The sequence below is a fragment of the Elgaria multicarinata genome, chromosome 2 (genome assembly GCF_023053635.1).
Source record: "Elgaria multicarinata webbii isolate HBS135686 ecotype San Diego chromosome 2, rElgMul1.1.pri, whole genome shotgun sequence".
Lineage (NCBI taxonomy): Eukaryota > Metazoa > Chordata > Lepidosauria > Squamata > Anguidae > Elgaria > Elgaria multicarinata.
Window position 1 is genome coordinate 82,980,480 of NC_086172.1, and position 14,531 is coordinate 82,995,010.

Here is a 14,531-nt window from a genome sequence, read left to right on the forward strand (position 1 = left end):
ATGGTGTCAGGGGGGATTTTCTATAATTTTCAATAATGTCCTGGAATGACACACCTTCCCCTTTAAGGCTGCCATTAGCATGGCAGGAGGGAATGACATGCTTTCTTGAGGCACATCATTCCCCCACCCCGAGCTCCAATTGAGGTCTTAAAAGGGAAAGTGGGTCATTCGTGGACATTATAGAAAAGGCCCCAATTGGAGTGGATGGTGGTGGTGCAGAATGAACCCCAGGGGCGAACCCCGGATGATCCCAGGATAAACCTTAGGTCTAGCTGTGGCCTAGGTGTCCTCTTTTTTGGTTTCCCAAATATGGTCACCCTAGCTACCATTATTAAGGCCATATGCCTTAATGATGTAGGACCAAGGCCTGGAGGGTTTCAATAAAAGTTCAGGGTGGGCAGATGGATGGACAGGGCTAATGTTATAGTAAGAGCTACTTTGCCAGTGTGACTTGGAAGAGGAATCTCTCACAAATAATCTAACTTGATTTGAATTGAGACAGTTTACAACTGAAGGAAAATAGACATTTTTGTATTATTCATGATTTCTGTTTTCAACATAGCCTTAGCTCCAATGACATTTGTTATGTTTGTGCATCTGATCATATTCCACTTTGCATATTCCACTTTGCAATTCAGAAAAAAAAATGGTAAGTAATCTGCAAAGATGTAGTTGCACTGTTGGGTGACCGCAGCACTTTCGGTGCCCCCTGAGCAGTTCTGCCAAGGATTCCTTTCTTTTTGAACCTGAGACATAAGTTTCTGCAAAAAATCCACTGGCCCTTGAGGATTCTATCTCTCTATCTACTCATCTCCTCTTCTTCTTTTTACATGATACTCTCGCATGCAACGACTTCAATCTCCCCACTGTGTTGGAGAGGATGCGATGAAAAGGGCTTTTACTTACATATGTGGTGGGAGTGTAAGGCCCTGAAGCAGTTCTGGGAAACTATCTTCAATATAATTTCTAAGGCCACTGATCAGATAATCTTCCCAGAACCAAGCCTGGCGCTGCTGTCCCTGCCCAACGCTCTAAACCCCTCCCTTACCCATAAAGAATTGGTATTTATCCTCCTTACGGCAGCTCGTTTAGAAATAGCCGAACACTGGAAGGATCCGAAGGGCCCTACGCTCACTGGATGGAAAGGGAAAGTGTGGGATATAGCCTGCTCTGAAAAATTAACCTACCACCGCAGAGTCTCATCAGGCCAACTTAGCTATGACCCATTCAATGAAATATGGTCTCCTTTTCTCAATTACATCAATGGTATAGATGTGGCATCTAACTCTGGTTTAACAGATCTTCCTCTGACCACAGTAAATTGAAGGAAACAAGCTCGGTTCGGCAACTACAGAAATCATGTTTGTGTATTTATTAGAAACGCTGTCTGACTTGTAAGTTTTTATATATATTTTTAACTTTTTTAAAAACTGCTTTGTTAAATGGAGTTTAATAAATAAAATTAAAAAAAAATGATACAGTCCCCTGTGAGTTCCCATACTTGCAAACATTGCTCTGAGTCACAGGGCGTCATAGCCTTTGTAATCACCATAATTGCTCTATATAGAAAGAAATGAAACTCCTGAAGGCTACAATTCTCCACCTGTTTTATTGCAATAACTAGGGCTGTGCATCGCTTCGGATCTGAATCCTGGATCTGGGGTGAGGCGAGGTGATTCAGGGGCCTTCGTAACAGATCTGAGGTGAGGTAGATCAGTCCAAAGCAAATTGGTGCAATCTGAAGCAACTCGGCATGATTCAGAGCCTTTTTCCAAGACCAGACAGCGTCTCTGTGCTTGCAACATTTTTTGCTGGTGTTGCTGAAGTAGGGAGGAGGAGTTTGAAGAGGGGAATTGGTTGTTAAGTGACACCTTCATCACCCAATCCTCCTGAAGTCTCCCAATTCTCTCCAGCAGCCTTCAATCACAATGGTGGTGGAGATCTTAAGGACAATCAGGCCTTGGAGCGTTCTTTGTCCTTGTTAATTGTGGGTTTGACTTGAGTAAGATTTTTTGGGGCTGGCTAGCTTAGGTTTGTTGTTTGTGTGTGCTTTTGGATGTTGGAACTTTCTTACGCTTTCCCCCTCCTAGCCTCTTAAGGGGATGCTGTCGCATCTCTATGTCTCTTCATCATTACTACTACTACAGCTGTAGTTTCAGTGCAATGTCAACTCCGAAGGAACCTGCCCGTGATGTTCCTCCTAGCATCTTCTTTGTGTCTTTCTGTGGGTCCTCTTCTCAGAGAAAATCATCATCATCAAAGATCATCATCAGGCATCATCAACATTATTTAGTATGGTGTGTTTGGCTGTGCTTGCAGTGCACAAAATGAATGCTGCAGCATTGCGCAATGTCTTTGATAAGTTTTCTTTTGAGTCAGGCAGGCTCATTCGTTGTTGTTATTAATATTAGTATTATTATGCTTTCAGTGCAGAAAGTCAACTCTGAAGGAAGGAACCCAAAGGGATCCTTTTCCTAGCCTTTTCAATTAAGGGGATGGTGTGGCATCTCTATCAGTTTTTGCACCAAAGGCCCTGCCTTGCCTTGACGGCCGGTTTGTGTGTTTCTGGATTTGCCTGAGGGCATGTGTAATCAGGGTGACTGCCTTACTCCGCTGCCAGCATGGTGCCTGCCTCTCTCTGCACACATCTCTCTGCCTGGCAGGAGTCACAGCTGCTTCTCCTCCTCTCAGCCTTTTTGCCTCTATGACTATTGTTCAGGCAGCTGTGTTGAGTCATATTATTAGGAACATAAGAAGTGCCATGCTGGGTCCATCTCGTCCAGCACTCTGTTCACACAGTGGCCAAGCAGCCATCGGCCAGGGATGAACAAGCAGGACATGCTGCAACAGCACCCTCCTGTTATACAGATTTCCACTGTTACAGGAAATAAAAGCTACTAACCAATAACACCACCCAGAAAGTCCTCCCAGAGGGAGGTTCCACATACGAGGATGTAAGAGTTACACACACACACACACACACACACACACACACACACGAAGAAGAGATACAAATCAGTACATGGTGTGATGTTGGGGAGGAGTTCCCACGGGCTGAAGACAAAGAAGGGTACGAAAGTGATCAAATGGACCAATAAAGTTTGAATACTAACCTGACCAACTTAACCCATAAGCTGCCTTTGCACATGCGTGTTTACTATCTCAATAAATGTTTGATTGCACTAAGCACATATCAACATTACTAACCACATGGTAAATCACATGGACCAATGAATGTAAGCTGATGGTGTTGATAACATAAATGTATAAAAACAACCCCTCCATGTTTGAGGGGCGTTACATTGTTTCTGCGTCAGTGGCAGTGTTCACCCTTAACTGTAGTTCAGTAAAATGAGAAAAACCCAAGAAGCCTCCGTAGTCTTTCTACCAAGTGTATACAAATCTGAACACTATGTTGCACTTGGTCCAAGCATATTTGTGTAACACTCCCATCCATGTTCCCCAGCAACACACAGGCTTACTGCCTCGAATACTGGAGATAGCACACAACCATCAGGGCTAGTAGCCATTGATAGCCTTCACCTCCAGGAATTTATCCAACCCCTTTTTAAAGCCATCCAAATTGTTGGCCATCACTACATCTTGTGGTAGTGAGTTCCATAATTTAACTATGCGCTGTGTGAAGAAGTATTTCCTTTTATTTGTCCTGGACCTCCCAGCAATCAGCTTCATGGGATGACCCCTGGTTCTAGTATTTTGAGAGAGGGAGAAAAATTACACTCCTGCACCCCAGTCCTGGGAAGGGTGAACTTGCTGGGGCTTCAGCACTTGCTCAGACTTCAGTTTCATAGATTTATTCATTACATTTATATACTGCCCCATAGCTGAAGCTCAATAAATAAATAAATAGACGGAGGACACTAGAGATTTCTGGGGTTTCTTTTATGAGAGTTTATTTCTGAACAGCATCAAGGCCTACAACAATGCCGCAGCTCCAAGCAAAATCTTGCTTCATCAGCTGCCCAGCAGATCTCATTGCATTTGCAAAACAAAAGCTTCTCTCCTTTGGGTGAGGTTCAGCCTTCCCCAGATTAATTTCCTCCTATCCCCTCTGGCTTTGTAGGGCTTTGTAAGGTTGCCCATTTCAGTGTGCATGGGGGTGGGTGAGGGGAATCCTCTTTACACAGAGACCCTGACTTATAAGGGTGTCCCTGGAGGTAATTTAGACTGACCCCCAAACACATAATAGTATCAATGCAAAACAGTTTTTCCTATGTTTGAGTCAGGATGATGATGATGATGATGATGATGATGATCATGATCATGATCATGATTGTGCTTTCAGTGCACTAAGACAACACTGAGGGAACCTGAAGGGATCCTCCTCCTAGCATGTGTGATTAAAGGGATGCTCTACATCCGCTCCAATGCCAATGGACATATGGCGACATGGCATGGGTCAGCTGCTCTGATCTGCCTCTCCACACCCTGCTTTGTCTCAGGACACATACATCTGCACTGGGGCATTTTTGTTTGTTTTGCTTTCTGCCTGCCAGCCTATGCCTCTGTGCCTGCTAGCGGTCTGCCTGCCTGGTGCCATTGGGAAGTAGCTGGACTTGGTGGCTGAACACCATAAGTCTATTGCACATTTGCTCACTGCACACCCTCGTCCACAGCTGCCTGCCTCTTTGCCTCTACCAGCCTGCATGCCCACCTAGTGCCATTGGGAAGAAGCTGTACTTCATGGAACAGTGCCATGAGTCTATTGCATATGTGCTCAATGCACATCTGTGTGCCTGCATGCCTTGGAGGGCCGGTTTGTGTTTCTGGCTTTGAATCAACACAATCCTTGGGTCACTTACATCAAGGGTAGAATTACTTCCTCCTACAGCCGTGACCCTGTCACGGCCCAGGGCAGGTTTGTTTTGACTCTACTATCCAGTGAGTTTAGACTGAAAACACCTACAGCAGGGTTTAACTTTCCCATTTTCTTCTCTTAATGGGAAGAGCCTGGGGACATGTGTCAGATTCAGAACAGACAAAAGAAAACTGAAGTAGGGGAGATTTGCATTTCAAAAACACAGAGGGATTAGGGATAATGTGACCTTAATGATTTCACCAAACAATACCTTCAATCGCTCTTTGCTTTAAGTGGTTTTCCTCAAAAACCACATTTTACCTGTTGCTTGCAAACAAAGTACTGCATCAATCTGTCTGAAATTTGGCAGACATAACCACCTACACAGGGTCGGTAAGGTCTCCAAATTTCATGTATGTAACATGAAAATTGTAAAAGTTATACATTGTTATACAAAGTTATACTTTGCTTTGAGTGATTTCCCTGAAAAAAGCAGATTTTACCCGTTGATTACACAAATACTAATGTACCAATATCTCTGGAATTTTGTAGACATGATCATCTCTACAGGGGCTCTAAGGTCTCCACATTTCATGTATGTATCATGAAAAATGAAAAAGTTATAGGCCCTCTACATGAACAAAGTGGCTTCTTTACATCTCAGGTGAACACACCAGCCTGAACAAGGTCACAATGATGATTTCATCAGCCCTGTAGAAAAAGGACAATTTGCCTGCTTCTTCAAAAGCATTAAATTGAGATTTCATAGCTCCTGGAAAAACAATTTGCTTTTGAAGTAATGTTTTGTGACACTGTACATCATCATTAATGATCATGGGGCACATCTGTGAAGGCACCAACCTTAGCTTCCAGGGTTTGTAGAGTTTGATCCAAGATGTCATAGCCTTAACTCTGATCTTAAACTGGCAGGGGTTTTTTAATCATTAAATATTGTTCTTGAATGTCTCACACATCATACAATTATTTTCTCTCTGTACAGCTATGTTCATAAAATGGAAGTTGGACTTCATCCTGGTCCAGCCTTTTACCCTCCCAGGAGAAGTGAAGTTAGGGTGGCCATGTCCCCTATTTGAAGAACTGCCATAGGTGAAGGACTGACCTGTCCAATTCCAGTTTAAAGAGTTTAAGTACTGACGACAGTTACAGGTTAGCATCTGAATAACAGACTAAGTAGGCAGGCACACAGATGAGCTGGTCATAGTCTTCCACACAATGGTGAGATTTGCTGTATCCCTACTAAAATTATAATACTTCTTTCTAAATTTGCATCTATACATATCAATTAGTACATGACAATGATATGCAAACGTTTACCCTTTGTTTTGATGATGCATTTTCTCTTTTTTGGTGACTCAGGCTGTTTCTACACCAGCCTTTTCCCCCAGGATTGTCCCAGGATCATCCCTGTGCATGCAAATGACACACAGGGGATCCAAGGAGCAGGCAGGGACGGTCCCTCCATTTTCCTGGGATAATCCTTACATGTAGAAAGAGCTTTAGTCAGTCTAGATGAAATTCAGGGGGGGGCTATGATGAGAAACCCCAAAGCCCAAGTTCTTTCCTTAGAAGGCAGACAGCATTTCACGTCTACTGAGGGGTGGCTGGATAATCCTTTCCCTTTCTCTCTCTCTCCGGTCACAACTCAAAACATGTTGGGGGTGGGGGGGTTGGGTTCCTTTAAGATCAGGTCAATCCTAAGGAACCAATCAAATGTTTCTCATATCTTCTGAAGGTAGTTTCAAAAGCATATGGAGGTGGAGAGCAAAACCACAGTTTACAAAGCTCTTGCCTTCTACCCAGTAATGTAACGACAGATTACTTCAGATAACATAATGTGAAGTTAAACTATACATTTGTCCCAGTGAACGTCAGTATTTTTACAGTTTTTGCAACATTATTTGTGGAAAGACATGTTGGATAAATTAGCCAGACAAAACAGATAAAATGGTCATAAACAACATTCATTTACAGCCTTAGCATCTGTACCGAATATGCTTGGGCTGGTGCTAGGATTCCAGCACACTGACAGGCCCTCTGCTGTCGCCTGCCATGGTTCCCTCTTAATTTCCCCCCTGCCTTTTTATTCCAGGCAGTGCCAGGCAATTAGCTTCAGCTCCCCTTTTAATTTCCCACAATGCTCCTGCCTAGCAACCCTCTAGGATGTTATGATGAGGTCCTGGCCAGAACCAGGTGCTTGGTGCCGCAACCATTACGCCCAATAGCATTGCACTGACTGAGGAAGAGGCTCACTAGGTCCCTTTCGAACATCGAACATTTCCATCACACTCCTCAGACAGGAGAAGTGTTTTTTAGAACCTTGTCCTCAGCTGTTGTATGGTCACATAGTGGCTGGGTATTCTCTTTTTACACAGGGACTGTCCTCTGTTTGGAAGCATCCTCTATTTGGTCTAGCCATGGCCTAAGGCAAAAAGCCGTATTCACCATGGTTAAAGCTGTGGTTTAAGATGTCTTCTGAATACAGCCTGGCTTTCTGGCTTAACCACCATGGTTAAAGCTGTAGTTTAAGGTGTCTTCTGAAAGGGGCCTGTTGTTATCTTGCTACCATTTTCAGGCTGCTTCACACGTATTGAAGTAAAAACTTTTCCCCACACAGGGGCAGCTCCCATGTGTGAAAAGACCTCTGCGAGGGTTAAAAGCAGAGCCAATTTTCCCACCCACCACCTGAGTGTGGAAGTGCTAAAATGGAGCTTCCCTACACTGTTGTTGTCGTTATTTTTATCCTGCTTCCCCCCCTCCCCCAATACTGGGACACAAGCCAGATTTACAAAATTAAAACATATGAATAGAAATATACAAAAGCTAAATAAATAATTAAATCATTTACAGTATTAAAACGTTTTAAAGATTAAAAGGCAAAGGATCAAAGGAAAGAATCCAGCGCATTAACAAAGATTCAGACTGTTCTCAAAGGCCTGCCAGAACAAAATAAGTTTTTGCCTGCCTCTGGAAATATAGCGAGGAGGGAACCACCCTAGCCTCCCGGGGAAGGGAATTCCTGAGCCTTTAAGCAGCCACCGAGAAGGCCTTCTCCCGTGTTCCCTCCAGATGTGTCTCTGGTGGTGGTGGTACCAATTTGGAATGAAAAACTGCCTTTCTCAGCAATGGCCTATATTTTCAATGAAACATTGCCATCTCGTGGCTGCGCTGCGCTGGTATTTCACACTGCACGATATGCCACATTAATTTTTATTTCAGCTTATCTCCAATCTTTTGGAAAGCTGGATAACGTTGGAAATGTGCACAAGACTTCCTGGAGGTTGATAACATCATGGAAAAGGCCTGCAAGCATCCCTGAGCGACAAATCACAAATGTGTAATAATTGGCTTGTGTAGAGAAGCTTACAGCCTGGGGAACAGGAAGTCTGTGCACACCTCCCATGATATCCACGTTGCTCCATTCGCTCAGTCGTCACATGCAGCCAGGTGGAAGAAAAACAGAATAATAATCAGCAATTAATCTTGGCTGATTTTCATGCTCAGTACTAACTGATCTGACCAATAGCGACTTCTATGGCCAAATTAGTCAATATGTGAAAAGGATAATCCCATTTCATGTATCAGGTGGTGATGTAGCTATTCTTAAATAGCAGCCATAGCCTTCCCTGTCAAATAGAATTGGGGCTGTATGCAGCATGCAAGAAGGGGGTTAACTCTTCCCTCACATCACAATCTTTATGAAAATCCCATCCTATACAATGCTATATGCTGCAGGAGGAAAATATTTGCTGTTTGCCAGAGGATGGATGCTACTATTGGTGTCAAAAAGATCTAGACCCCAATCCCACAGTGACCATTTAACACCCTCCCCACAAAAAAATAATGTAAACAAAAATGCAATCATCATGCATTTCAAAAATTGTTTAGTTCTGAGTGAATGGTTTGCCAGGAAACAACCTATATTCACAACTAGTGATGCAACTATCTCTATCAATTGTTGGGTAGTTCCAGAACCATCATTCTGCCAGTGGAAGGGTACCACTAATAAATCTTCTGGAGCAGATCTGGAGGGTACACAGAGGGCTGGAGTGGGGAAGACAGGGAAGTAGTATCCTTCTGCTGGTGCATGATAGTTCGGGATCAAACCCCAGATCTCCAACATAAAGCAAACATTGATTATAACAGAAGGTATTACTGCAAACTTCAGCTTCCAGCTTTCTGTACACCATTCAATAACAAAAACCTAGAAACTTCCTGTTATAAATTAGAAAGGGTTCAGAGGTGTGTGGGAGGGAGAGAGGAGGACTTCACTAATCCAAGGTTGTGAAGAATTTTCAGGGCTATATTGCTTGCCTTGTATTTGAGATGAACATGGTGTTCTATTTAGTAGGAGTGTGCAAAGTGGGTCATCTCCACCTCAAAATTCAAGCCAGAGATCCATTGAGGCGATTCTTTGCCCCAATTTCAGAGTGGCTCCCCTTACTCCACCCCACTGGATTACCTGTCAGAGAACCACCCCTTTTCAGACAACCACTCTAATCAATGGAAATTAATCAAATGCTTACAGCACCCTCATTTTTTAAGATAAAGAGATGAAACATGGCAAGGTGATAGCTCTTAAGGAGGGCTTTAGCCATGCCAAGTTTGAATTAGATCCATTCATGCCTTGATTTTCAAGGATTTTTTTTAAAAAATGCCTCATTCCAGCCTTCTCCAACCTGGTTTCCTCCAGTTATATTGGATGGAACCGCCCCTCCCCTGCACTAGAAGCACAGCCACAGAAATAAACAGCCTGCCTGTGCCTGACTCAGGTGTAGAAGCTTTCTCACTCACCATGCCAGACAGCCCAGCAGCGCTTTCACACTATGGAAATGTGGATGATTGACTTCAATGAGTATGAGCAGAAATGTGCCCCTCTCCCCTCCCCTCCCCTCCCCTCCCCTGCTGCCAGAATCAGCAGCCAGTTAGTGTTTCCCACTCCCCCAAACACTGTGATTGGAGTATATGGTCAGGGACAGCACTGTGGCAATTCCTAGTTGGTTATCCACAGATGTCAATATCAAAGCTACCCCTCACCCTACTCAGCATCTTCCAAACATGGAGATATTCAATTCACACACACAGCCACAAACCATTGATTCCTGGAAAACAGCCAGATAATTTTGGAGACTTTAGAAGCTCCAGTTGGGCATGTTCTAATATTAATTGATGGGTTTGGAAGCAGCCAATCTACGCTCTAGAAGATCAAATACTGCGCAGATGTTCATGGTTACCAGATAATTCCAGGGTGGAATACACACCCCTACTATTTAGTAACAAATTCTCATTTAGCAGATCAATCTATGTTGCAACACAGGCACTGAAAAGAATGAGTTAAGTGATATAATTGGTACAGATATGCACCAACCAGATACGCACCAATTTGGAAAACAGCTTGATTCACCTTGAATTGATTTGGGGTGGCTGCTCAATTCAATTGAATTCAGAAATCCAGAGTTTTGTGCCTCCCACCGATTATCATAAGAAACGACTATAGCATCTTTACTCTTTCATACACTTGGATGACATTTGCCATCATGGTATCACCATGTGAGAGGAAAAAATCACACAAATTTAAGGCAAATAGGTGCAGGGGGTTTCTGCTAGATCCCTTTAAAAAAGGTGTTGTTTTTTTAAAAAATCTGCCAATCATTTTTCTTTCTTGGAATAATTGTATTTATGTCTTGGGAAAATAGGATGACTTTTGTAGGTGTAGTTGCCCTCTCTGAGGGGATCATACCTGTCAGGTTTCAGATGTACAGCTCTGGCTATTGGGCGGTATAGAAATGCAATAAATAAATAAAATGTATAGGTTCAGGTTTTTGTGGGAAAGAGCAGCCTTTATAGTCCAGGGATTTCCAAAACAGGATATGCTTATGTGGCAATTCCTTGCTTACATTCTTTCTGGGCATTTTTTTTAATTAAAATGATATACATAATGATTTACATAATTAAAATGATATACATTTTAATTAAAATGATATACCTAAGAACTCTGGGAGAAAACAAATACAAGAATAAGTGCCGTGGTTTTGGGAAGGAGTGCGGTTTTCCCTCCCCCATGCTTTTTTTTTTTTCTGGGGGGAGCAATTTGTATACAAACAGTGTGCATCAGAGGTATCCCTAAGCAAGAAGCCTACAAATATACAAAATATCCTGGTTGTGTTTTTATATTGTATTTTATATTATGCTTTTATACTGTTTTATATTTTGAATGTTTTTTATGGTTTTAATTTTTGTAAACCGCCCAGAGAGCTTCAGCTATTGGGCAGTATAAAACTGCAATAAATAAATAAATAAATAAATACTAGTGAGGTATGATGAATGAAAAACAGCTGAAGGCTTTTTTGTTTGTTTGTGTCATGCTCAGCTGGCCCCAAAGACAGCGAAAGTGCAACAGGACAAGAGTGATTGGTGTAGCATTCAATGGCAGAGGTAAAGAGTTGGATTCCCCGCATTTTCCAAGCAAACATCTGTCCAGGCCCCACCAAACCTATTTTAACATTCCTGCTCTTGGGAAAGAGAACTAGCAAACAACACTTAACACTAGATCAGTCCTGCAATTTATTACTTCAATATCCCTCCCCCAAAGCAGTGGGGCTGGAGCCCTGATAAGACCCTTCACTGGAATGGGTTTGCAACAAAGATCAGACCCATTATCCTTCTTAAAGATGGAGGCTTTCCTGAGGACAGGTGGGTCTCCAGTATGAGTAAGTCCTGCAGGCAGGGAGGGGGGCAGTGGCTCACCATCGGCACACTTTGACTCAGATTTGGGGATCGGGATTGAGGTGGTGCACACCCCTAAAATTTACTTCATGAAGGTCCTGGGTGCTGCGTGACTTTTAGGTAGCTTGGCAGTAGTGCTGTATGGGAAGCTGACACCATTTGATGTTTCATAGCATTTGAGCTTTAGGTATCGGGTTTCTCTTTATGCCACCCAGACACTTTTGTTATAATTATCATGATTTGCCTTTTGAATCAAGACCCTTCAAAACCTCTATCAAGAGAAGGATTCTCAACTCAAATGGGAAAGTGGGTTGGGCACATAGGCTTACTCAAGCCATAACGTTCACCTTCCAGATTTTTGTAGCTGCAAAGAAAACCTTTGATGATGGCTTTTGTCCCAACTTTCCAATTCAGACCAAATGCATCTTTATACATTATATAATGTGTACATTATAATGGAATAGTATGTACAGCTTCTGACCAGGGCCTCGTAACGTCACCCAATTTAAACATGGGGAAATATATTCTTCAAACTTCTTTAGATGACCTGCCCAACTAGTGATGCCGAAGCTATACAGATACAGGAGCCCTTTCTCAGTAGCTGTCATGGGTGTGTGGCCAGCAGGCATTTCCTACTGTCTCCTGTCACATTTATGGAATGTGGGAGGAGGTTCATAGAAACACACCTGAAAAAATAGGAGGGATAAAAAGGGTGCCCTAAGTCAATACATTTTTTTAAAAAAAGGAAGTACTTCTTTTTGTGCCCCCAGCCCAATTGCTGAAGTGTGAAACTGCGCAGGGTTTGAAGGAAGGACTATTGGGTGCCTCCTGACTAGGAGAGGCAGCCTGTGAAGATTGGTCCTGATACAGCAACCCTCCAAGGGTTCATTTGTGCCGCTCCCTTTTTGGTGCACCCAGGATTTCCTCTTCTTTGAGTGTAATTGCACAGGGTTTGATGGTGGATGAGGTGCCTCCTGCCTGGGAGAGGCTGTGTGTGAAGTCTGGTCCTGATCCCGCAAACGTCCAAGGGTTTATTTGTGCGACCTCCTTTTTGGTGCACCCAGGATTTTGCTCCTTGTAGCCCATGCTCCGGTATACTGAATGGGTGAAACAGCGCCATTGCTCGGGCGGCAGGACTGCAGTGGAACTGGGGCACAGGGACAGATCGCATTAGACACAGTTAGCTCATTAGCCCGAGCGTGTGGCGATGCATCATGGACTATTTCTAAAATAAGCTACTGTGCATAGCTCATTAAGCCATCGTGGACAAACAGGACATCTTAATGAGGCCAGTATGTACTGATGCTACCGAGTGGCATAAGTTTCTGATGGCGATCTTTACAATGTGCCGCCACTGCCGCCTACCCCAAAGTATTGCTTAGAGGCACATTACACAGGGGAGAATCAGAAATGCAATTTTGGCCCCGTTCAGACAACACTTAAACAATGCTGCTTAACTACAAAAAGGTTAATGGAATGCATTAAGGTTAATGCATTCTGTTAACCAGTTTGTGGTTAAGCAGCATGGTTTAGTGTGTTGTCTGAATGGGGCCATACTGGTTTGTCTGGATGGAAGCACTGCTGCTCTCTCTGGGATGAAATGTTAAACCTTCTTAGAGGGTGCCTTCCCCTGTCTAGAGATATGGGTCTCAAAGCACTAGGCAGGCCTCCCTAAGGAAAAACAGTAAGACAACTGCTGAGAGTTTGGTGATCCCTTTCCTACCATTGCCACTGTGATTGGATTTTCACTCTGGCTCACAGCTTAGCTCCCTCTCTCCAAATCACTGCTATACAAGAAAGCAAAAATGAAAGATAATAAGGGTGGTCACCCATTTGTGGAAATGTAAGGCAATCCAATCTTGGGGGACAGGGTATTGCTTCCATGTGGTCTTTCCTTCAGGAAATGTGGAGCACACATCTGGCTCTCCACCCTCCTGGCCCAGGAATAAGAGGAAGACCCAGTGGATCCATCTCTCAGCTGGTATTATCAATTGGCACAAGGGATAATTGGCACAAGGAATATCCCATCAGAGGACATTCATTTCCAGTAGCTGAAGTGTCTCAAGACTGTAACTCAGTTTTACAATGTAGGAAGGCATCTGCGTGAATGATAGGCAAAAGGCACTTCGTGGGGGGGGGGGGATTCCCCATAAAACTGATTATGTAAACAGATACTAGGGTCAGCCTTCCCCAACCCTGTAGTCCAAAACATTTGGAAGGCACAACTCCTATCAGCCCCAGACAGCATGGTCAATGGCCAAAAATCTTTGGAGTTGTAGTCCAAAACATCTGGAGAAGCCCAGGTTAAGGAAAGTTGACTTAGGCCGTTGCTAGAGGAGGAGTTAGTGCGGTGTGAGGCCCAGTCTCCCTGCTGTGCATCCAGATGATGCACAGGGGATCCCGGGGTCAAGCCGGGCTAAGTCCTCCCTTGACCCGGGATAACCGGATGCGGTTATGGCTCGGCTTTTCCGCAGCCCCGGGCTGAGGCCAGGGCTGCGGCAGGTCTAGCAGGGTCCGTGGTTTTTCCCAGCTGCTCGCTTACTCACAAGTAGCTGGGAGAAGCCACGCACTGGGCACAGCATTACATAGGAGCGCTGTACCCATCGGGCTGGGGGGTGAAATCACGGGGGAATGGGGGCCAGGGGAAAGAGCAGACCCGGTAGGAGGGGGGGGGAGAAGAACAGGGACAGGCATGGCGGACGGGGACAGGGCATGGCGAGCGGGGGGGGAGAAGAACAGGGACGGGCATGGCGGACGGGGACAGGGCATGGCAAGCGGGAGGGAGAAGAACAGGGACGGGCATGGCGGACGGGGACAAGGCATGGCGAGCAGGCACGGGCAAGCGGGCAGGAGACGGGCATGGCGAGCGGGGGGAGGACGGGCGAGCAAGTGGGCAGGGGGGCATCAGGCATTGTGGGGGGAAATCAGGGGCAGAGGGAGCGGGGAACCCTTTATTTATTTTTTAAAA

General features: G+C 44.3%; 1 protein-coding gene across 1 annotated transcript in view; it reads right to left on the reverse strand.

Moving 5' to 3' along the window:
• Positions 1–14,531, reverse strand: part of LOC134392586 (acyl-CoA (8-3)-desaturase-like) — a 191,149-nt gene that overhangs the window by 71,075 nt on the left and 105,543 nt on the right. The gene's annotated exons all lie outside the window — the stretch shown is intronic.